The sequence below is a fragment of the Heterodontus francisci genome, chromosome 14 (assembly GCF_036365525.1).
Source record: "Heterodontus francisci isolate sHetFra1 chromosome 14, sHetFra1.hap1, whole genome shotgun sequence".
Classification (NCBI taxonomy): domain Eukaryota; kingdom Metazoa; phylum Chordata; class Chondrichthyes; order Heterodontiformes; family Heterodontidae; genus Heterodontus; species Heterodontus francisci.
This window is the reverse complement of record NC_090384.1, coordinates 108,088,571-108,112,911: the sequence shown is the minus strand read 5'-3', so window position 1 is coordinate 108,112,911 and position 24,341 is coordinate 108,088,571. Positions and strand designations below refer to the sequence as shown.

General features: G+C 46.3%; 1 protein-coding gene across 2 annotated transcripts in view; it reads right to left on the bottom strand.

Annotated features, from left to right (window-relative positions):
- The window catches only part of rassf7a (Ras association domain family member 7a), a 145,250-nt gene that overhangs the window by 96,304 nt on the left and 24,605 nt on the right, over positions 1-24,341 (bottom strand). The gene's annotated exons all lie outside the window — the stretch shown is intronic.

The window sequence follows — 24,341 nt, the reverse complement described above, 5'->3', positions numbered from 1 at the left end:
ATTGCCCCTAGTATAGGTAGGTGGTAGGGAAATATATAGGGACAGGTGGGGATGTGATAGGAATATGGGATTAGCGTAGGATTAGTATAAATGGGTGGTTGATGGTCGGCACAGACTCGGTGGGCCGAAGGGCCTGTTTCAGTGCTGTATCTCTAAACTAAACTATGGGGAGCACACGGAGGCTGCAAAGAGATATAGACAGGTTAAGTGAGTGGGGGACAAGATGGCAGATGGAATATAATGTAGGGAAGTGTGAAGTTAAGCACTTTGGTTATAAGAATAGAAAAGCAGAATATTTTTTAAAAGGTGTGAAACTTGTAAGTGTCGATGTTCAAAGAGACCTGGGGTACTAGTATAAGGAACGCAGAAAGTTAACATGGAGGTACAACAAGCAATTAGGAAGGCAAATGACACATTGGCCTTTATTGCAAGGGGATTGGAGTACAGGAATAAGGGAGTATTGCTACAATTGTACAGGTTTTTGGTGAGACCACATCTGGAATACTGTATAACAAAGATTTACTAAATTGGTCCCTGGGATGAGGGGGTTGTCCTATGATGACAGACTAAGTAAACTGGGCCTATATTCTCTGGAGTTTAGAAGAATGAGATGTGATCTCATTGAAACATTTAAGATTCTGAAGGAAATAAAAACAAGAAATGCTGGAACCACTCAGCAGGTCTGGCAGCATCTGTGAAAAGAGAAGCAGAGTTAACGTTTCGGGTCAGTGACCCTTCTTCGGAAGATTCCGAAGGAGCTGGATCGGGTAGACACTGAGAGATTATTTCCGCTGGTCGGGGAATCTAAAACACGGGGGCACAGTCTCAGGATAAGGGACTGATCATTTGGGACTGAGATGAGGAGAAATTATTACACTCAGAGGGTTGTGAATCTTTGGAATTCTCTACCCCAGAGGGTTGTGGATACTCCATCATTGAATACATTTAAGACTGGGATAGATAGATTTTTGGTCTCTCAAGTAATCAAGGGATATGGGGAGCAGTCGGGAAAGTGGAATTGAATCATAAGATCAGCCATGATCATATTGAATGGCGGAGCAGTCTCGATGGGCCATATGGTCTACTGCTCCTATTCCTTCTGTTCTTGTGTACTGAGGGAGTGCTACACTGTCGGAGGGGCCATGCTGAGGGAGTGCTGCACTGTCGGAGGTGCTGTTGTTCAGATGAGATGTCAAAGCAAGGCCATATCTGTCCTCTCAGGTGAATGTATAAAATTCCTTGGCACAATTCAAAATAGAGCAGGGGAGTTTTCCTTGGTATCCTGGCCAATATTTATCCCACAAAACAGCATCACTAAACAGATTATCTAGTCATTGTCACATTGCTATTTGTGGGATCTTGCTGTGTGCAGATCAGCTGCTGCATTTCCTACATTACAACAATGACTACACTTCAAAAGTACTTCATTGGCTGTCAAGCACTTTGGAATGTCTGGAGACTGTGAAAGGCTTTCTTTAAAGTTTTTTCTCTTTTGTTGTCTCCACTTGTGGAAATGTTTTCATTTTTACCACATCAAAAGCTGCCTGGTGGATGGAACCTCCTCCAGCTGACCTGTGGGATGGGGTGCGGGGTGGGGAGGAATGATTAGGGAAGGGCTGCTCTCTGTTCACACCACTCTGGTATTATTCCTCCTTTTGTTGGTGACCCTGTTCTGCATTCTGTGAAAGCAGGGCGGTTTCACCGAGAGGAGGCAGAAACTGAGAGCTGCATTAGGCCATTGTATCTTTTCATCAGGCTGGGCACAGGAACCTGTTGGAGTGAAACCAGATAAGCAAGGTATGCACTGGAAAGTAACACATCACTCAGGAATGCTGGCTCGTGTGAGAGACACTGCAATGATGACCTGAAGCAAACACTTGTGCTGAATCTCATTCACAACTCCCCAGTGAGCCGAGTGGGTATCTGTCTTTAAAATGATTAAGCGACCCGAGAAGAGTAGATGTAGTGAAACTATTTCTTCCGCTGTGTGTGCATAACAAGAGGGCATGATCTCAGAATTCGAGCCAGGCCATTCAGGGGTGATGTCAGGAAACAGTTCTTTACACAAAGGCAAGTTTAAATCCGGAACCCAAAGAGCTGTGGGTTCTGGGTAAAGGTCAGCAAATGAACCCCGACCCGAGGCTGACCCGGCTCGAAGTCCTTCCATTTTTTCACGCGCCCGACCCGACCCGACCCGACCCGACCGTCAATTAACTTACCTTCCGTTTTTCACTTGTGCACAAGCTTAACAAAACTGTAACTAAACCACCTTTCTAGTCCAAAATGGACATTAACAGTGGAGTCACTTACCTGAGGTTGTGATAGAGAGTCTCCGACCCGGCCCGACCCGACCTGACCCGAGCCCGAATGCCGGACCCGACTCGTGGGGTCCCGTTCGGTTCGGGTCGGGTAGCCGGCCTTTAGTTCTGGGGGTGATTTAAGAGTTTTCAAGACTGAGAATGATCCAGTTTTCTTGGCTAAGGGTGTCATGAAATATGGGGCAAAAGCGGAAAAATGGGGTTGAGACACAGATCAGCTATAATCTGATAGAATAGCAAAGCAACAACAACTCGCATTTATATTGCACCTTTAACTTAGTAAAACATAGGAACAGGAGTAGGCCTTCACAGAACGTTATTGAGAAAAATTTCACAACGAGCCACATAAGGAGATATTAGGGCAGGTGACAGAGAAACATAGAAAGATAGAAAATTGGAGCAGGAGTAGGCCATTCGGCCCTTCGAGCCTACTCCACCATTCATTATGATCATGGCTGATCATCCAAATCAGTAACCTGTTCCCACTTTCGCTCCATATCCTTTGGTCCCTTTCGCCCCAAGAGCTATATCTAACTCCTTCTTGAAAACCTACAATGTTTTGGCCTCAACTGCTTTCTGTGGTAGCAAATTCCACAGGCTCACCACTCTCTGGGTGAAGGAATTTCTCCTCATCTCAGTCCTGAAAGATTTACCCTGTATCCTTAGACTATGACCCCTGGTTCTGGACTCCCCCACCATCGGGAACATCCTTCCCGCATCTACCCTGTCAAGTCCTGTTAGAATTTTATAGATTTCTATGAGATTCCCCCCTCACTCTTCTGAACTCCAGCGAATATAATCCTAACCGACTCAATGTCTCCTCATACGTCAGTCCCGCCATCCCAGGAATCAATCTGGTAAACCTTCGCTGCACTCCCTCTATAGCAAGAACATCCTTCCTCAGATAAGGAGACCAAAACTGCACACAATATTCCAGGTGTGGCCTCACCAAGGCCCTGTATAATTGCAGAAAGACATCCCTGCTCCTGTACTCGACTCCTCTCGCTATGAAGGCCAACATACCATTTGCCTTCTTTACCACCTGTTGCACCTGCATGCTTACCTTCAGCGACTAACTCACCCTCCCACCCAGTTTTGTGTCATCTGCAAATTTGGAGATATTACATTTAGTTCCCTCATCTAAATCATTAATATATATTGTGAATAGCTGGGGTCCGAGCACCGATCCCTGTGGTACCCCACTAGTCACTGCCTGCCATTCAGAAAAAGACCCATATATTCCTACTCTTTGTTTCCTGTCTGCCAACCAATTTTCTATCTGTCACAATACTTTTTAAAATTTTTAAAAATAAAATAAAAATACACTACCCCCAATCCCATGCACTTTAATTTTACACACTAGTCTCTTATGTGGGACTTTGTCAAAAGCCTTCTGAAAGTCTAAATAAACCACATCCACTGGCTCCCCCTCATCAACTCTACTAGTTACATCCTCGAAGAATTCTAGTATATTTGTCAAACATGATTTCCCATTCGTAAATCCATACTGACTCTGTCTGATGCTCCCACTGTTCTCCAAGTGCTCTGCTATAAAATCTTTCATAATGGACTCTAAAATTTTCCCCACTACCGACGTCAGGCTGACTGGTCTATAATTCCCTGCTTTCTCTCTACCTCCCTTTTTAAATAGTGGGGTTACATTTGCTACCCTCCAATCTGTAGGAACTGTTCCAGAGTCTATAGAATCTTGGAAGACGATCACCAATGCATGCACTATTTCTAGGGCCACTTCCTTAAGTACTCTGGGATGTAGATTATCATGCCCTGGGGATTTATCAGCCTTCAATCCCATCCATTTCCCCAACACCATTTCTCTACTAATACTGATTTCCTTCAGTTCCTCCCTCTCACTAAACCCTGTGTTCCCCAACATTTCTGGTATGTTATTTGCTCTTGCACTCTATGCCCTTATTAATAAAGCCCAGGATACTGTATGTTTTATTAACTGCTCTCTCAACCTGTCCTGCCACCTTCAATGACTTATACACATATACACCCAGGTCCCTCTGCTCCTGCACCCCCTTTGGAATTGTTCCCTTTATTCTATATTGTTTCTCCATGTTCTTCCTACCAAAATGAATCACTTCACATTTCTCTGCATTGAACTTCATCTGCCACCTGTCTGCCCATTCCACCAACTTGTCTATGTCTTCTTGACATTCTACATTATCCTCCTCACAGTTCACAATGCTTCCAAGTTTCATATCATCTGTAAATTTTGAAATTGTGCCCTGTACACCAAGGTCTAGGTCATTAATATATATTAGGAAAATCAAGGATCCCAACATTGATCCCTGGGGAACTCCACTACGAACCTTCCTCCAGCCCGAAAAACATCCATTAACCATCACTCTCTGTTTCCTGTCACTCAGCCAGTTCCATATCCATGTTGTTACTGTCCCTTTTATTCCATGAGCTATAGGTTTTCTCACAAGTCTGTTGTGCGGTATTGTATTAAATGTCTTTTGGAAGTCCATATACACCACATCACAGAGTTGTTACAGTTCAGAAGGAGGCCATTCGGCCCATCGTGTCCACACCAGCTCTCTGAAAGAGCAACTCCCTCAGTTCCATTCTCCCACCTTCTCCCTGTAACCCTGCACATTCTTCCTTTTCATATAACTGTCTAATTCCCTTTTGAATGTTCCAATTGAACCTGCTTCCACCCCGTTCTCAGGCAGTGCATTCCAGACCTTAACCACTCGCTACGTGAAAAAGTTTTTCCTCATGTCACTTATGCTTCTCTTACCAAATACTTTAAATCTGTGTCCTCTCGTTCTTGATCCTTTCATGAGTGGGAACAGTTTCTCTCTATCTACTCTGTCCAGACCCCTCATGATTTTGAATATCTCAATCAAATCACCTCTCAGCCTTCTCTTCTCCAAGGAAAACAGTCCTAACTTCTCCAATCTATCTTCATAACTGAAATTCCTCATCCCTGGAACCATTCTTGTGAATCTTTTCTGTACTCTCTCCAATGCTCTCACATCCTTCCTAAAGTGTGGTACCCAGAACTGGACACAATACACCAGCTGAGGCTGAATTAGTTCAAGTTATACAAGTTCAACATAACTTTCTTGCTCTTTTACTCTATGTCCCTATTAATAAAGCCCAGGATACTGTATGCTTTATTAACTGCTCTCTCAACCTGTCCTGCCATCTTCAATGATTTATGCACATATACATCCAGGTCCCTCTGCTCCTGCACCCCCTTTAGAATTGTACCCTTTTTATTCTATATTGTCTCTCCAAGTTCTTCCTACCAAAATGAATCACTTCACATTTCTCTGCATTGAACTTCATCTGCCACCTGTCTACCCATTCCACCAACTTGTCGATGTCCTTTTGAGGTTCTACTCTATCCTCCTGACAGCTCACAATGCTTCCAAGTTTTGTATCATCTTCTTTGGCCTCCTTATCTCGAGAGACAATGGGTAAGCGCCTGGAGGTGGTCAGTGGTTTGTGGAGCATCATCTGCAAACTTTGAAATTGTGCCCTGTACACCAAGGTCAAGGTCATTAATCATCAGGAAAAGATCAACTGCATTGCCCTGAACAACCCTCTCTGTTACCTCCTCAAAAAACTCCAGCAGGTTAGTTAAACATGAACCTTAAGAATCTTAAGAAATCTGTGCTGCCTTTCTTTAATTAACCTGCATTTGTCCATGTGATGATTAATTTTGTCCCAAAATATTCTTTCGAGAATTTTTCCTCGCATCGAAATTAAACTGACTGGCCTGTAGTTTCTGGGCTTACCACAATGATTTCAGGTTCTGCAAAACAGGAAGTCTTTATAAAAGCTTGATTTGAGCTAGGAATAGGCTTGATGTATTATGGAAATTCTCTCTGCCCCTGGGTGAGTGAGGGGAAATCAGACAGATTACTGCTGCTGATCCATGACCCCCACATGAATGTGTGCACGTGTGTGTATCTGTGCATGTGAGTGTGTATCTGTGCTTGTGAGTGTGTATCTGTGCATGTGAGTGTGTATCTGTGCATGTGTGTGTGTATCGGTGCATGTGAGTGTGTATCTGTGCATGTGTGTGTGTCTGTGCTTGTGTGTGTGTATCTGTGCATGTGTGTGTGTATCTGTGCATGTGAGTGTGTATCTGTGCATGTGTGTGTGTATCTGTGCATGTGAGTGTGTATCTGTGCATGTGTGTGTGTATCGGTGCATGTGTGTGTGTATCTGTGCATGTGAGTGTGTATCTGTGCATGTGTGTGTGTATCGGTGCATGTGAGTGTGTATCTGTGCATGTGGGTGTGTATCTGTGCATGTGTGTGTGTATCGGTGCATGTGAGTGTGTATCGGTGCATGTGAGTGTGTATCTGTGCATGTGTGTGTGTATCGGTGCATGTGTGTGTGTATCGGTGCATGTGAGTGTGTATCGGTGCATGTGTGTGTGTATCGGTGCATGTGAGTGTGTATCTGTGCATGTGGGTGTGTATCTGTGCATGTGAGTGTGTATCTGTGCATGTGAGTGTGTATCTGTGCATGTGGGTGTGTATCGGTGCATGTGAGTGTGTATCGGTGCATGTGAGTGTGTATCTGTGCATGTGTGTGTGTATCTGTGCATGTGAGTGTGTATCGGTGCATGTGAGTGTGTATCTGTGCATGTGTGTGTGTGTATCTGTGCTTGTGTGTGTGTATCTGTGCATGTGAGTGTGTATCGGTGCATGTGAGTGTGTATCTGTGCATGTGTGTGTGTATCGGTGCATGTGGGTGTGTATCGGTGCATGTGAGTGTGTATCTGTGCATGTGAGTGTGTATCGGTGCATGTGAGTGTGTATCTGTGCATGTGTGTGTGTATCGGTGCATGTGAGTGTGTATCTGTGCATGTGAGTGTGTATCGGTGCATGTGAGTGTGTATCTGTGCATGTGTGTGTGTATCGGTGCATGTGAGTGTGTATCTGTGCATGTGTGTGTGTATCTGTGCATGTGTGTGTGTATCGGTGCATGTGAGTGTGTATCTGTGCATGTGTGTGTGTATCTGTGCATGTGTGTGTGTATCGGTGCATGTGAGTGTGTATCTGTGCATGTGTGTGTGTATCGGTGCATGTGGGTGTGTATCTGTGCTTGTGTGTGTGTATCTGTGCTTGTGTGTGTGTATCTGTGCATGTGAGTGTGTATCTGTGCATGTGGGTGTGTATCTGTGCAACTGAGTGTGTATCTGTGCTTGTGTGTGTGTATCTGTGCATGTGTGTGTGTATCGGTGCATGTGGGTGTGTATCTGTGCATGTGGGTGTGTATCTGTGCATGTGTGTGTGTATCTGTGCATGTGTGTGTGTATCGGTGCATGTGGGTGTGTATCTGTACATGTGAGTGTGTATCTGTGCTTGTGAGTGTGTATCTGTGCATGTGAGTGTGTATCTGTGCATGTGTGTGTGTATCGGTGCATGTGGGTGTGTATCTGTGCATGTGGGTGTGTATCTGTGCTTGTGAGTGTGTATCTGTGCATGTGAGTGTGTATCTGTGCATGTGGGTGTGTATCTGTGCAACTGAGTGTGTATCTGTGCTTGTGTGTGTATATCTGTGCATGTGAGTGTGTATCGGTGCATGTGAGTGTGTATCTGTGCATGTGAGTGTGTATCTGTGCTTGTGTGTGTGTATCTGTGCATGTGAGTGTGTATCTGTGCATGTGAGTGTGTATCTGTGCTTGTGTGTGTGTATCTGTGCATGTGTGTGTGTATCTGTGCTTGTGTGTGTGTATCTGTGCATGTGTGTGTGTATCTGTGCTTGTGTGTGTGTATCTGTGCATGTGGGTGTGCATCTGTGCTTGTGAGTGTGTATCTGTGCATGTGAGTGTGTATCTGTGCATGTGTGTGTGTATCTGTGCTTGTGTGTGTGTGTATCTGTGCATGTGGGTGTGCATCTGTGCTTGTGAGTGTGTATCTGTGCTTGTGTGTGTGTATCTGTGCATGTGGGTGTGCATCTGTGCTTGTGTGTGTGTATCTGTGCTTGTGAGTGTGTATCTGTGCTTGTGTGTGTGTATCTGTGCATGTGTGTGCGTATCTGTGCTTGTGTGTGTGTATCTGTGCATGTGGGTGTGCATCTGTGCTTGTGAGTGTGTATCTGTGCATGTGAGTGTGTATCTGTGCATGTATGTGTGTATCTGTGCTTGTGTGTGTGTATCTGTGCATGTGTGTGTGTATCTGTGCATGTGGGTGTGCATCTGTGCTTGTGAGTGTGTATCTGTGCATGTGAGTGTGTATCTGTGCATGTGTGTGTGTATCTGTGCTTGTGTGTGTGTATCTGTGCATGTGGGTGTGCATCTGTGCTTGTGAGTGTGTATCTGTGCATGTGAGTGTGTATCTGTGCATGTGAGTGTGTATCTGTGCTTGTGTGTGTGTATCTGTGCATGTGTGTGTGTATCTGTGCTGTGTGTGTGTATCTGTGCATGTGGGTGTGCATCTGTGCTTGTGAGTGTGTATCTGTGCTTGTGTGCGTGTATCTGTGCATGTGGGTGTGCATCTGTGCTTGTGAGTGTGTATCTGTGCTTGTGTGTGTGTATCTGTGCATGTGGGTGTGCATCTGTGCTTGTGAGTGTGTATCTGTGCATGTGAGTGTGTATCTGTGCATGTGTGTGTGTATCTGTGCTTGTGTGTGTGTATCTGTGCATGTGGGTGTGCATCTGTGCTTGTGAGTGTGTATCTGTGCTTGTGTGTGTGTATCTGTGCATGTGGGTGTGCATCTGTGCTTCTGTGTGTGTATCTGTGCATGTGGGTGTGCATCTGTGCTTGTGAGTGTGTATCTGTGCTTGTGAGTGTGTATCTGTGCTTGTGTGTGTGTATCTGTGCATGTGAGTGTGTATCTGTGCTTGTGTGTGTGTATCTGTGCTTGTGAGTGTGTATCTGTGCATGTGGGTGTGTATCTGTGCTTGTGTGTGTGTATCTGTGCTTGTGTGTGTGTATCGGTGCATGTGAGTGTGTATCTGTGCTTGTGTGTGTATCTGTGCATGTGTGTGTGTATCTGTGCTTGTGTGTGTGCATCTGTGCTTGTGAGTGTGTATCTGTGCTTGTGTGTGTGTATCTGTGCATGTGTGTGTGTATCTGTGCTTGTGTGTGTGTATCTGTGCATGTGTGTGTGTATCTGTGCTTGTGTGTGTGTATCAGTGCATGTGGGTGTGTATCAGTGCATGTGGGTGTGTATCTGTGCTTGTGTGTGTGTATCTGTGCTTGTGTGTGTGTATCTGTGCATGTGTGTGTGTATCTGTGCTTGTGTGTGTGTATCGGTGCATGTGAGTGTGTATCAGTGCTTGTGTGTGTGTATCTGTGCATGTGAGTGTGTATCTGTGCTTGTGTGTGTGTATCTGTGCTTGTGAGTGTGTATCTGTGCATGTGTGTGTCAATCTGTGCATGTGGGTGTGTATCTGTGCTTGTGTGTGTGTATCTGTGCTTGTGTGTGTGTATCGGTGCATGTGAGTGTGTATCTGTGCTTGTGTGTGTATCTGTGCATGTGTGTGTGTATCTGTGCTTGTGTGTGTGCATCTGTGCTTGTGAGTGTGTATCTGTGCTTGTGTGTGTGTATCTGTGCATGTGTGTGTGTATCTGTGCTTGTGTGTGTGTATCTGTGCATGTGTGTGTGTATCTGTGCTTGTGTGTGTGTATCTGTGCATGTGTGTGTGTATCTGTGCTTGTGTGTGTGTATCAGTGCATGTGGGTGTGTATCTGTGCTTGTGTGTGTGTATCTGTGCTTGTGTGTGTGTATCAGTGCATGTGTGTGTGTATCTGTGCTTGTGTGTGTGTATCTGTGCATGTGTGTGTGTATCTGTGCTTGTGTGTGTGTATCAGTGCATGTGGGTGTGTATCTGTGCTTGTGGGTGTGTATCAGTGCATGTGTGTGTGTATCTGTGCATGTGAGTGTGTATCTGTGCATGTGTGTGTGTATCTGTGCTTGTGTGTGTGTATCTGTGCATGTGAGTGTGTATCTGCTTGTGTGTGTGTATCTGTGCTTGTGAGTGTGTATCTGTGCATGTGAGTGTGTATCTGTGCTTGTGTGTGTGTATCTGTGCATGTGAGTGTGTATCTGTGCTTGTGTGTGTGTATCTGTGCATGTGAGTGTGTATCTGTGCATGTGTGTGTGTATCTGTGCATGTGAGTGTGTATCTGTGCTTGTGTGTGTGTATCTGTGCATGTGTGTGTGTATCTGTGCTTGTGGGTGTCAATGGAGGAGGGTGCAGAGGTTGGGCAAGCAAGGCTGTGGAAGACTTTGGACATGAGGGTGTGGCCTCTTTAAGTTTAATACAGTGACGAGAGAGACCTTTGAAACCATTGTCGATTGTTGTCAAAACCCATCTGGTTCACTAATGTCCTTTAGCAAAGGAAATCTGCTGTTCTTACCTGGTCTGGCCTCCGTGCGACTCCAGACCCACAGCAATGTGGTTGACTCTTAACTGCCCTCTGACATGGCCTAACAAGTCACTCAGCTGTCAAGAGGAATTAGGGATGGGCAATAAATGCTGGCCTTGCCAGCGACGCCCACATCTCAAAAAAACGAATAAAAAAAGAATGGCTGCGAAAAACCCCATAGCATTTCTCAAAGGTTGGTGGGGAGGTCAAAGCAAGAACTTGTATCCGTATAACATCTTTCACAACCGTAAGATGTCTCAAAGTGCTCCACTGTAGCAATGAAGCAAATGTGATGGCTAATTCACACACAGCAGAGAGACATACAAATGGTGAGGAGAAATAGAGGCAGAGTGAGGAGAGAGAGAGCGAGACAGAGAAGAGAGAGAGAGAGAGGAGAAAGAGTTCGACAAACTGAAACAGTGTAAGACAGAGAGGGATAGAAGTAACCATGGACAAAATAAGAAGGAGGGACAGAGAGAGAGAGTGAGGCAGTGAAGGATGGAGTGACTAAAATCTTGGTCAAAGAGATGGGTTTTGAGGAGGGACTTTAAGAGGAGAGGGAAGTGGAGAGGGAGGCAAGGTTTAGGGAGGGAATTAACAGAAATATGAAAAGGTTGATTGCCATATGTAATGGTTACATTCTGAGTATGGAATAAGTCTAATACTTAAAGTATTTCCTGAAGGGTTTGACTTATGCTGGGTTATGTCCATCCACGTAAAGAACTTCAGTGAACAGGAACTCTGCGATACAACTCCCAGTATCACTATCTCTGATTACAGTTACACAAAGCACATGGCTTGCTCTGATCTCTAAAAACACATCTGGTCAGAAAAGTTGCAAAACCCATTTCCTATTTTTAAACAGTAAATTCCACCCGAGGGCATAACAACTCAGTCTCAATCACATGCTGAAAATTGCAAACTAATCCTTCTGCTTCAGGTATTTAACATGTCCCTGGGTTGACCGCCTCTTGCCAAATTCCTCAACAATATTTCACTTTGGTACAGACTGAGGATGGTGTGCTTTCACCATCCAGTCCCAAAGTTAACTGCTGTCCCATGGCATTGCTCCAGGTGAGCTGCATGGATTTGCTGCTTTGTAACATTGCAAGTGTTGCGACAACACAATGCACGAGGTATTATTCCGCTGTTAAGTTGCAGCTGGGTTAGACGTGGACTGCACCTTTAAGGTCAAAGCCTAATTGTAATTGTTGGTAATGAATTTCCTGGTGCAATCAGTTTTCATTCCCCAGTGGTGCAGTGGTTAGCACCGCAGCCTCACAGCTCCAGCGACCCGGGTTGGTTCTGTGTACTGCCTGTGCGGAGTTTGCAAGTTCTCCCTGTGACCACGTGGGTTTCTGCCAGGGGCTCCGGTTTCCTCCCACAGTCAAAGACTTGCAGGTTGATAGGTAAATTGGCCATTGTAAATGGCCCCTAGTGTAGGTAGGTGGTAGGAGAATTGAGGGAAGGTGAGGATGTGGTATGGAATGTAGGATTAGTATAAATGGGTGGTTGATGGTCGGCACAGACTCGGTGGGCTGAAGGGCCTGTTTCAGTGCTGTATCTCTCCATGACTCTTATTTAAGGCCTTAATTCTGTAACCAGGAACCTGGGCTGCAGTCAGTTCACACCACACAGATAATGGGCACACTTCGGCTCCTTGCTGCCTCTCTGTGGGCTCTTTTTCTATGTTTTCTGTGTTTTCTATATAAATGCAAGTTGTTGTTGATCAAAGATCAGCTGATCTCCCAAGCCTTTGACTGTCTCCTGTCCATCCACACTCACAAACTATCGAATGGATGTAGATGGGGATCTTTTTATTCATTCTCGGGATGTGGCTAGACCAGCATTTATTGCCCATCCCTAATTGCCCTTGAGAAGGTGGTGGTGAGCTGCCTTCTTGAACCGATGCAGTCCATGTGGGGTAGGTACACCCACAGTGCTGTTAGGAAGGGAGTTCCAGGATTTTGACCCAGTGACAGTGAAGGAACGGCGATATAGTTCCAAGTCAGGATGGTGTGTGACTTGGAGGGGAACTTGCAGGTGGTGGTGTTCCCATGCATCTGCTGCCCTTGTCCTTCTAGGTGGTAGAGGTCACGGGTTTGGAAGGTGCTGTCTAAGAAGCCTTGGTGCATTGCTGCAGTGCATCTTGTAGATGGTAAACACTGCTGCCACTGTGCATCGGTGGTGAAGGGAGTGAATGTTAGTGGATGGTGTGCCAATCATGCAGGCTGCTTTGTCCTGGATGGTGTTGAGCTTCTTGAGTGTTGTTGAAGCTGCACCCATCCAGGCAAGTGGAGAGTATTCCATCACACTCCTGACTTGTGCCTTGTAGATGGTGGACAGGCTTTGGGGAGTCAGGAGGTGAGTTACTCGCCTCAGAATCCCAGCCTCTGACCTGCTCTTGTAACCACAGTGTTTATGTGGCTGGTCCAGTTCAGTGTCTGGACAATGGCAGCCCCCCAGGATGTTGATAGTGGGGGATTCAGCGATGTCAATGCTATTGAACATCAAGGGGAGATGGTTAGATTCTCTCTTGTTTGAGATAGTCATTGCCTGGTACTTGTGTGGCGTGAATGTTATTTATTAGTTACTATTTTATTATTTATGGCCTCGAGTTCTGGTCACCCTCACAACAAGTGGAAACATCTTTTTCTTAATGCACTGCAAAGACATGGTGCCCAGTTTAAGGGTAGTAGGTCATGACCTTTCAACTTTCATTCGTGCAACACTGAGACTGTCCTGATGAGGCTTTGTTTGGAGGTTCACAGTAATCTTGTGGGAATCTCAGAGGCAGGCTGGGTGCTCAGTATCCTATTGTTGGGCTTCCTCTCCATTCTTTCAGTTCCACGGCAGTGTCAGTGACAGTCAGACTTAATCCTCAGATAAATTAATTCAGCCTGATGACATGAGGCTGAAATCTGGACTGTGCCAACACCAAAACCTCAACTAAACCGTTTCACAAAACTATATCCCTAAGACATTGTCCAATCACCCTGTTACACTATGTTCAAATGTGCATTCAAATTCCTCCATGGCCTCGCCCCTTCCTATCTCTGTAAACTCCTCCAGCCCTACACCCCTCCCTAGCTCTATTCTCCTCCAGCCCTACACCCCTCCCTAGCTTTAATCTCCTCCAGCCCGACAATAGTGTGAGATCTCTGCACTCCTCTAATTCTGGCCTCTTCAGCATGCCCGATTTTAATTGCTCCACTTTTGGTGGCTGTGCCTTTGTCTGATGAGGCCATAAACTCTGGAATTCCCTTCCTAAACCTCACCACCTCTCGATCTCTTTCTCCTCCTTTAAGATGCCCAGTAAAACCTGCCTCTCTGAGCTGTCCGAATATCTCCTTATGTGGCTCGATGTCATATTTTGTATTATATTGCACTTGTCAAATGCCATTGGAAGTTTTATTACATTAAAGGCGCTATATAAATACAAGTTGTTGTTGAAGTTTATAGCTTACACCAGTTGCTCTCTCTGACAGCGTTGTAATATGAACAGAGGTAGAATATAAATCTTTAAATGTCTTCTACCGGCTAGTCTCATATGTCTCCTTTCACAAAGCGATACCAACACACCACGGAAGAAATTACTCAGGTTTATGGGATTTAACGCTGGTTATGTGATATCCTGCTACTGGGATCGCCTCACAGCGACCAAATCAACACGGAAGGCAGCAGTTACGGGTTATAAGTCCAGCTCAATTGGCGTAGAGATTGGGCGCCACGGGTTGCTTTTGTCGGTGGGAGAGGTCATTGCATCTCACTGGACAGTTACCGCCCGCCTCAAACGGGCACCCCCCGGTCAAAAAGGTTCTGTCCCGCCACAGTCCACCTGCTTCAATGGGTGCTTGGAGCTCAGGGTCATTGCCCGAAAAGTGGACTGCAACACCGCACTAAACAGCACGACCAAAAAAGGAAAGAAGGTACCAGTCCTTCGTTTTGCAAGCTGGAACGTCAGAACTATGTGTCCTGGCCTGTCGGAAGACCTTACACAAATCAACGATTCTCGGAAGACCGCCATCATTAACAACGAGCTCAGTAGACTCAATGTCGACATTGCAGCACTTCAGGAGACACGCCTCCCTGTGAGTGGATCTCTAAGAGAGCAAGACTACACCTTCTACTGGCAGGGTAGGGTGCCTGAAGAACCAAGACAGCATGGAGTGGGCTTCGCCATCAGAAACTCTTTACTCAGCATGATAGAGCCTCCCTCAAATGGCTCGGAACACACACTGTCCATTCGACTGCTCACCGCCTCTGGTCCAGTACACCTACTCAGCATCTATGCTCCAACACAGGGCGGCACAGTGGCGCAGTGGTTAGCACCACAGCCTCACAGCTCCAGCGACCCGGGTTCAATTCCGGGTACTGCCTGTGTGGAGTTTGCAAGTTCTCCAGGTGTCTGCGTGGGTTTCCTCCGGGTGCTCCAGTTTCCTCCCACATGCCAAAGACTTGCAGGTTGAGAGGTAAATTGGCCATTATAAATTGCCCCTAGTATAGGTAGGTGGTAGGGAAATATAGGGACAGATGATGATGTGGTAGGAATATGGGATTAGTGTAGGATTAGTATAAATGGGTGGTTAATGGTCGGCACAGACTCGGTGGGCCGAAGGGCCTGTTTCAGTGCTGTGTCTCTAAATCTAAATCTAAAAATCTAAACACTCTGCTCCCCACCTGAAGTTAAAGACCAGCTCTACGAGGAACTCCATAATATCATTAGTAGCATCCCCAATACCGAACACCTGTTCCTGCTGGGGGACTTTAACGCCAGAGTTGGGGCCGACCATGACTCATGGCCCTCCTGCCTTGGGCGCTATGGCATTGGAAGGATGAATGAGAATGGACAGAGACTGCTGGAGTTGTGTACCTATCATAACCTCTGCATCACCAACTCGTTCTTTCATATGAAACCCTGTCACCAGGTTTCTTGGAGGCACCCAAGATCACGTTGTTGGCACCAGCTGGACCTCATCGTCACAAGGCGAGCCTCCTTGAACTGTGTTCAAATCACACGCAGCTTCCACAGTGCTGACTGCGACACCGACCACTCCCTGGTGTGCAGCAAGGTTAGACTCAGACCAAAGAAGCTGCATCACTCCAAGCAGAAGGGCCACCCGAGCATCAACACTGGCAGAATTTCTTATCCACAGCTGTGATGTAAGTTTCTAAATTCACTTGAAAAAGCCCTTCAAAACACTCCCACAGGGGATGCTGAGACTAAGAGGGCCCACATCAGAGACGCCATCTATGACTCAGCAATGACCACCTATGGCAAACGTGTGAAGCAGAATGCAGACTGGTTTCAATCTCACTTTGAAGAGCTGGAACCTGTCATAGCCGCTCAGCACATTGCACTGCTGAACTACAAGAAAGCCCCCAGCGAGTTAACATCTGTAGCACTTAAAGCAGCCAGAAGCGCTGCACAAAGAACAGCCAGGCGCTGTGGAAATGACTACTGGCAACACCTATGCAGTCATATTCAGCTGGCCTCAGACACTGGAAACATTAGAGGAATGTATGATGGCATTAAGAGGGCTTTTGGGCCAACCATCAAGAAGATCGCACCCCTCAAATCTAAATCAGGGGACACAATCACTGACCACTGCAAGCAAATGGACCGCTGGGTGGAGCACTACCTAGAACTGTACTCCAGGGAAAATGTTGTCACTGAGAGCGCCCTCAATGCAGCCCAGTCTCTGCCAGTCATGGATGAGCTGGACATACAGCCAACAAAATCGGAACTCAGTGATGCCATTGATTCTTTAGCCAGCGGAAAAGCCCCTGGGAAGGACAGCATTACCCCTGAAATAATCAAGAATGCCAAGCCTGCTATACTCTCAGCACTACATGAACTGCTTTGCCTGTGCTAGGACGAGGGAGCAGTACCACAGGACATGCGCGATGCCAATATCATCACCCTCTTTAAGAACAAGGGTGACCGCGGTGACGGCAACAAATACCGTGAAATCTCCCTGCTCAGCATAGTGGGGAAAGTCTTCGCTCGAGTCGCTTTAAACAGACTCCAGAAGCTGGCTGAGCGTGTCTACCCTGAGGCACAGTGTGGCTTTCGAGCAGAGAGATCGACCATTGACATGCTGTTCTCCCTTCGTCAGGTACAGGAGAAATGCCGTGAACAACAGATGCCCCTCTACATCGCTTTCATTGATCTCACCAAAGCCTTTGACCTCGTCAGCAGACGTGGTCTCTTCAGACTACTAGCAAAGATCGGATGTCCACCAAAGCTACTAAGTATCATCACCTCATTCCATGACAATATGAAAGGCACAATTCAACATGGCGGCATCTCATCAGACCCCTTTCCTATCCTGAGTGGTGTGAAACAGGGCTGTGTTCTCGCACCTACACTTTTTGGGATTTTCTTCTCCCTGCTGCTCTCACATGCGTTCAAGTCTTCAGAAGAAGGAATTTTCCTCCACACAAGATCAGATGGCAGGTTGTTCAACCTTGCCCGTCTAAGAGCGAAGACCAAAGTACAGAAAGTCCTCATCAGGGAACTCCTCTTTGCTGACGATGCTGCATTAACATCTCACACTGAAGAGTGTCTGCAGAGTCTCATCGACAGGTTTGCGGCTGCCTGCAACAAATTTGGTCTAACCATCAGCCTCAAGAAAATGAACATCATGGGACAGGACGTCAGAAATGCTCGATCCATCAATATCGGCGACCACACTCTGGAAGTGGTTCAAGAGTTCACCTACCTAGGCTCAACTATCACCAGTAACCTGTCTCTCGATGAAGAAATCAACAAGCGCATGGGAAAGGCTTCCACTGCTATGTTCAGACTGGCCAAGAGAGTGTGGGAAAATGGCGCACTGACACGGAACACAAAAGTCCGAGTGTATCAAGCCTGTGTCCTCAGTACCTTGCTCTACGGCAGCGAGGCCTGGACAACGTATATCAGCCAAGAGTGACGTCTCAATTCATTCCATCTTCGCTGTCTCCGGAGAATCTTTGGCATCAGGTGGCAGGACCGTATCTCCAACGCAGAAGTCCTCGAGGCGGCCAACATCCCCAGCACCTACACCCTACTGAGCCAGCGGTGCTTGAGATGGTTTGGCCATGTGAGCCGCATGGAAGATGGCAGGATCCCCAAAGACACATTGTACAGCGAGCTCGTCACTGGTATCAGACCCACCGGCCATCCATGTCTCCGCTTTAAAGACGTCTGCAAGCGCGACATGAAGTCCTGTGACATTGATCACAAGTCGTGGGAATCAGTTGCCAGCATTCGCCAGAGCTGGCGGGCAGCCATAAAGGCGGGGCTAAAGAGTGGCGAGTTGAAAAGATTTAGCAATTGGCAGGAAAAAAGACCGAAGCGCAAGGAGAGAGCCAACTGTGTAACAGCCCCGACAACCAATTTTATCTGCAGCACCTGTGGAAGAGTCTGTCACTCTAGAATTGGCCTTTATAGCCACTCCAGGCGCTGCTTCACAAACCACTGACCACCTCCAGGCGCTTACCCATTGTCTCTCGAGACAAGGAGGCCAAAGATACGGAAGAAGATAAGATATGTGATATCTTTCACTCATCATCTCTTACCAGACTGACAACTGTGACAGGCTAGTGATCACCATTACCTCGCCATATCCACCAATACTCCCAGGGGGAGTTCAGGGAGTTAGGTAGAAAGTTAAAAGACAGGACCTCTAGGGTTGTAATCTCGGGATTACTCCCTGTGCCATGTGCCAGTGAGGCTAGAAGTAGGAAAATATTGCAGCTAAACACGTGGTTGAACAGCTGGTGGAGAAGGGAGGGTTTCAGATATCTGGACCATTGGGATCTCTTCAGGGACAGATGGGACCTGTACAAGAAGGACGGGTTGCATCTAAACTGGAGGGGCACAAATATCCTGGCTGCGAGGTTTGCTAGCGTCACTCGGGAGGGTTTAAACTAGTGTGGCAGGGGGGTGGGAACCAGAGCAGTAGGTCAGCAAGTGAAATAAATGAGGGGGACATAGTAAATAAGGCCAGCAAGACTATGAGGAAGAGCAGGTAGGGAGATGTTGCTGAGCTCAGCGGGACTGGTGGTCTGAAGTGCATTTGTTTCAATGCGAGAAGTATAACAGGTAAGGCAGATGAACTTAGAGCTTGGATTAGTACTTGGAAATATGATGTTGTTGCAATTACAGAGACTTGGTTGAGGGAAGGGCAGGATTGGCAGCTAAATGTTCCAGGATTTAGAAGCTTCAGGCGGGATAGAGGAGGATGTAAAAGGGGTGGGGGAGTTGCATTACTGGTTAAGGAGAATATCACAGCTGTACTGCGGGAGGACACCTCAGAGAGTTCATGCAGCGAGGCAATATGGGTGGAGCTCAGGAATAGGAAGGGTGCAGTCACGATGTTGGGGGTTTTCTACAGGCCTCCCAACAGCCAGCGGGAGGTAGAGGAGCAGATATGTAGACAGATTTTGGAAAGATGTAAAGGTAACAGGGTTGTGGTGGTGGGTGATTTTAACTTCCCCTATATTGACTGGGACTCACTTAGTGCAAGGGGCTTGGATGGGGCAGAATTTGTAAGGAGCATCCAGGAGGGCTTCTTGAAACAATATGTAGATAGTCCAACTAGGGATGGGGCCGTACTGGACCTGGTATTGGGGAATGAGCCCGGCCAGGTGGTCGAAGTTTCAGTAGGGGAGCATTTCGGGAACAGTGACCATAATTCCATAAGTTTTAAGGTACTTGTGGATAAGGATAAGAGTAGTCCTCGGGTGAAGGTGCTAAATTGGGGGAAGGCTAATTATAACAATATTAGGCAGGAACTGAAGAATTTAGATTGGGGGCGGCTGTTTGAGGGTAAATCAACATCTGACATGTAGGAGTCTTTCAAACGTCAGCTGATTAGAATCCAGGACCAGCATGCTCCTGTGAGAAAGAAGGATACGTTTGGCAAGTTTCGGAAACCTTGGATAACGCGGGATATTGTGAGCCCAGTCAAAAAGAAAAAGGAAGCATTTGTAAGGGCTGGAAGGCTAAGAACAGACGAATCTCTTGAGGAATATAAAGACAGTAGGAAGGAACTTAAGCAAGGAGTCAGGAGGGCTAAAAGGGGTCATGAAAAAAGTCATTGTCAAACAGGATTAAGGAAAATCCCAAGGCTTTTTATACGTATATAAAGAGCAAGAGGATAACCAGGGAAAGGGTTGGCCCACTCATGGACAGAGAAGGGAATCTCAGTGTGGAGCCAGAGGAAATGGGCGAGGTACTAAATGAGTACTTTGCATCAGTATTCACCAAAGAGAAGGACTTGGTGGATGATGAGCCTAGGGAAGGGAGTGTAGATAGTCTCAGTCATCTCATTATCAAAAAGAGGAGGTGTTGGGTGTCTTGCAAAGCATTAAGGTAGGTAAGTCCCCAGGGCCTGATGGGATCTACCCCAGAATACTGAGGCAGGCAAGGGAAGAAATTGCTGGGCCTTGACAGAAATCTTTGCTTCCTCATTGGCTACAGGTGAGGTCCCAGAGGACTGGAGAATAGCCCATGTTGTTCCTTAGTTTAAGAAGTGTAGCAAGGATAATCCAGGAAATTATAGGCCGGTGAGCCTTACGTCAGTGGTAGGGAAATTATTAGAGAGGATTCTTCAGGACAGGATTTACTCCCGTTTGGAAACAAAAGGACTTATTAGCGAGAGGCAGCATGGTTTTTTGAAAGGGAGGTCGTGTCTCTCTAATTTGATTGAGTTTTTTGAGGAAGTGACGAAGATGATTGCTGTAGGAAGGGCAGTGGATGCTATCTATATGGACTTCAGTAAAGCCTTTGACAAGGTCCCTCATGGCAGACTGGTACAAAAGATGAAGTCACACGGGATCAGAGGTGAGCTGGCAAGATGGATACAGAACTGGCTCTGTCATAGAAGACAGAGGGTAGCAGTGGAAGGGTGCTTTTCTGAATGAAGGGATGTGACTAGTGGTGTTCTGCAGGGATCAGTGCTGGGACCTTTGCTGTTTGTAGTATATATAAATGATTTGGAGGAAAATGTAGCTGGTCTGATTCGTAAGTTTGCGGACGACACAAAGGTTGGTGGAGTTGCGGATAATGATGAGGATTGTCAGAGGATACAACAGGATATCGATCGGTTGGAGACTTGGGCGGAGAAATGGCAGATGGAGTTTAATCCGGACAAATGTGAGGTAATGCATTTTGGAAGGACTAATGCAGGTGGGAAGTGTACAGTAAATGGCAGAACCCTTAGGAGTATTGACAGGCAGAGAGATCTGGGTGTACAGGTCCACAGGTCACTGAAGGTGGCAACGCAGGTGGATAAGGTAGTCAAGAAGGCATACGGCATGCTTGCCTTCATCGGTCGGGGCATAGAGTATAAAAATTGGCAAGTCATGCTGCAGCTGTACAGAACTTTAATTCGGCCACACTTAGAATATTGCATGCAATTCTGGTCGCCACACTACCAGAAGGACGTGGAGGCTTTGGAGAGGGTACAGAAGAGGTTTACCAGGATGTTGCCTGGTCTGGAGGGCATTAGCTATGAGGAGAGGTTGGATAAACTCGGATTGTTTTCACTGGAACAACGGAGGTGGAGGGGTGAAATGATAGAGGTTTACAAAGTTATGAGCGGCATGGACAGAGTGGATAGTCAGAAGCTTTTTCCCAGGGTGGAAGAGTCAGTTACTAGGGGACATAGGTTTAAGGTGCGAGGGGCAAAGTTTAGAGGGGATGTGCGAGGCAAGTTCTTTACACAGAGGGTGGTGAGTGCCTGGAACTTGCTGCCGGGGGAGGTGGTGGAATCAGGTACGATAGAGACGTTTAAGAGACATCTTGATAAATACATGAATAGGAAGGGAATAGAGGGATACGGACCCCGGAAGTGCAGAAGGTTTTAGTTTAGGCAGGCATCAAGATCAGCGCAGGCTTGGAGGGCCGAATGGCCTGTTCCTGTGTTGTACTGTTCTTTGTTCTTTAATACCTCGCCATATCCACCAATACCTCACCCGTCTCTCAATGTGCCAAAATGATACTGGGCTTAAAGACTTAAATTTTGAGGACAGTTTGTACAGAATAGGCTTGTATTCTCTTGCATTTCGAACATTAATGTGTGATCTGATCAAGGAGTTCAAGATGATTAAAGGAGTTGAATGTGTAGATAGAGAAGAACTATTTCCTCTGGTGGGCGAGTCCAGAACCCGGTGCCATAACCTTCAAATTCAAGCCAGGCCACTCAGGGGTGATGTCAGGAAGCACTTCTTTACACAAAGGTTAATGGAAATCTGAAACTCTCTCTCCCCAAAAACTGTTGAGGCTGAGGGTCAATTACATACAAACACATGAATTAGGAGCAGGAGTAGGCCACTCGGCCCCTCAAACCTGCGCCACCATTCAATAAGATCATGGCTGATCTGATTGTAACCTCAACTCCACATTCCCGCCTACCCCCGATAACCTTTCCCCCCCCCTTGCTTATCAAGAATCTATCTACCTCTGCCTTAAAAATATTCAGACTCTGCTTCCACCGCCTTTTGAGGAAGAGAATTCCAAAGACTCACGACCCTCTGAGAGAAAAAATTTCTCCTCATCTCCTCATCTGATTACCTTGAATTTTTCTAAGTGCCCTGCTGTAACATCTTTAATAATAGCTTCTAACATTTTCTCTGTGACTGATATTAAACTAACTGTCCTCAAGTTCCCGCTTCCTGTCTCCCTCCCTTTTTGAATAAAGGGGTTACATTCACCATTTTCCAATCTAATGGAACCTTCGCCAAATCTAGGGAATTTTGGAAAATTTAAACTAATGCATCAACTATCTCACTAGCCACTTCTTTTAAGACCCTAGGATGAAGTTCATTAGGACCCGGGGACTTGTCAGCCCGCAGCTCCAACAATTTGTTCAGTACCGCTTCCCTGGTGATTGTAATTTTCTTGAGTTCCTCCCTCCCTTCCATTTCCTGATTTACAACTAATACTGGGATGCTACTTGTATCCCTTTTTTTATTCGTTCATGGGATGTGGGCATCACTGACTAGGTCAGCATTTATTGCCCATCCCTAATTGTCCTTGAACTGAGTGGCTTGCTAGGTCATTTCAGAGGGCACTAAAGAGTCAACTACATTGCTGTGGGTCTGGAGTCACATGTAGGCCAGACCAGGTAAGGACAGCAGATTTCCTTCCCTAAAGGACATTAGTGAATCAGATGGGTTTTTATGACAATCGACAATCGAGGTGGTGGCATAGTGGTAATGTCGTTAGACTAGTAATCCAGAGACCAGGCTAATGCTCTGGGCACACGGCAGATGGTGGAATTTAAGTTCACTTTAGAGAAAAAATTCTGTATAGTTAAGACCGATGTAAAATACCTGTTCAATTGATCTGCCATCTCCTTATTTTCCCTTATTAATTCCCTGTGCTCACTTTCTTTCGGACCAACGCTCACTTTGTTAACTCTGTTCTTTTTGGAGCTTTCAAGATGATATTTTTGTTGGGTCAGTGTACAAAGGGAAATGGATCAAAGTTGGGTAAATGGAGTTGAGGCACACATCATCCACAATCTAATTGAATAGCAGAACAGGGTCAATAGGCTGAACGGCCTCCTCCTCTTGCTCATGTTCCCATATCCCACCACTACCTAACTATATCCCACCATTACTGGACCATATCCCACCAAACCCTTACCATATCCCACCAATACCTTACCACATCCCACCATTACGTTACCGGTGGCACAGTGGTGCAGTGGTTAGCACCGCAGCCTCACAGCTCCAGTGACCCGGGTTCGGTTCTGGGTACTGCCTGTGCGGAGTTTGCAAGTTCTCCCTTTGCCTGCGTGGGTTTCCGCCGGGTGCTCCGGTTTCCTCCCACCACCAAAGACTTGCAGGTTGATGGGTAAATTGGCCATTATAAATTGCCCCTAGTGTAGGTAGGTGGTAGGAGAATGGTGGGGATTTGATAGAGAATATGGGCTTAATGTAGGATTAGTATAAGTGGGTGTTTGTTGGTCGGCACAGACTCGGTGGGCCGAAGGGCCTGTTTCAGTGCTGTATCTCTAAAAAAAAAATCCCACCAATACCTTACCAGACTCTACCAGTACCTCAACATCCAACTATGTATAAGCTAAAGATTGGGGGTTAAATGGGAAACTCTCCATTGGCTGAAGTCGTGCTGGAAGCAAAAGGAAGATGTTTGTGGTCTTTGGAGGCCAATCATCTCAGCCCCAGGAAATCACTGCAGGGGTTCCTCTGGGCAGTACCTTCAGCTCCTTCATCAATGACCTGCCCTCCATCATTCACCAAACACAACCCAGGGTGGAAAGATTCTGATCAGTTCAATTGGGAAAAACTATCTCCAATGGTGAGTGATTCAGTCATTAGATCAAATAAATAAAATGATCAGGAAAAAAAGGGAGAGGTTTGGAGAATTTTATTTGATGCAGGTCTGTGTTAGAGCATGGAATGATCTACCAGAAACAACAGCTTTTAAAGAACAAGTGGATAAATATCTGAAAAATAACATTTTTGAAGTGTATGGAGAAAGAGCTGTGGAGTGGGACTAAAAGGTGAATTCTATCAGAGAGCCAACATGGTTACAATGGGCCAGATGGCTGCCTTTTGTGCTGTAAAATGATATGGTTTGATGGTGACTGGATTGCTGGATGTTTTTCACAGTTGAAGTGGATGTAGTAGGAAG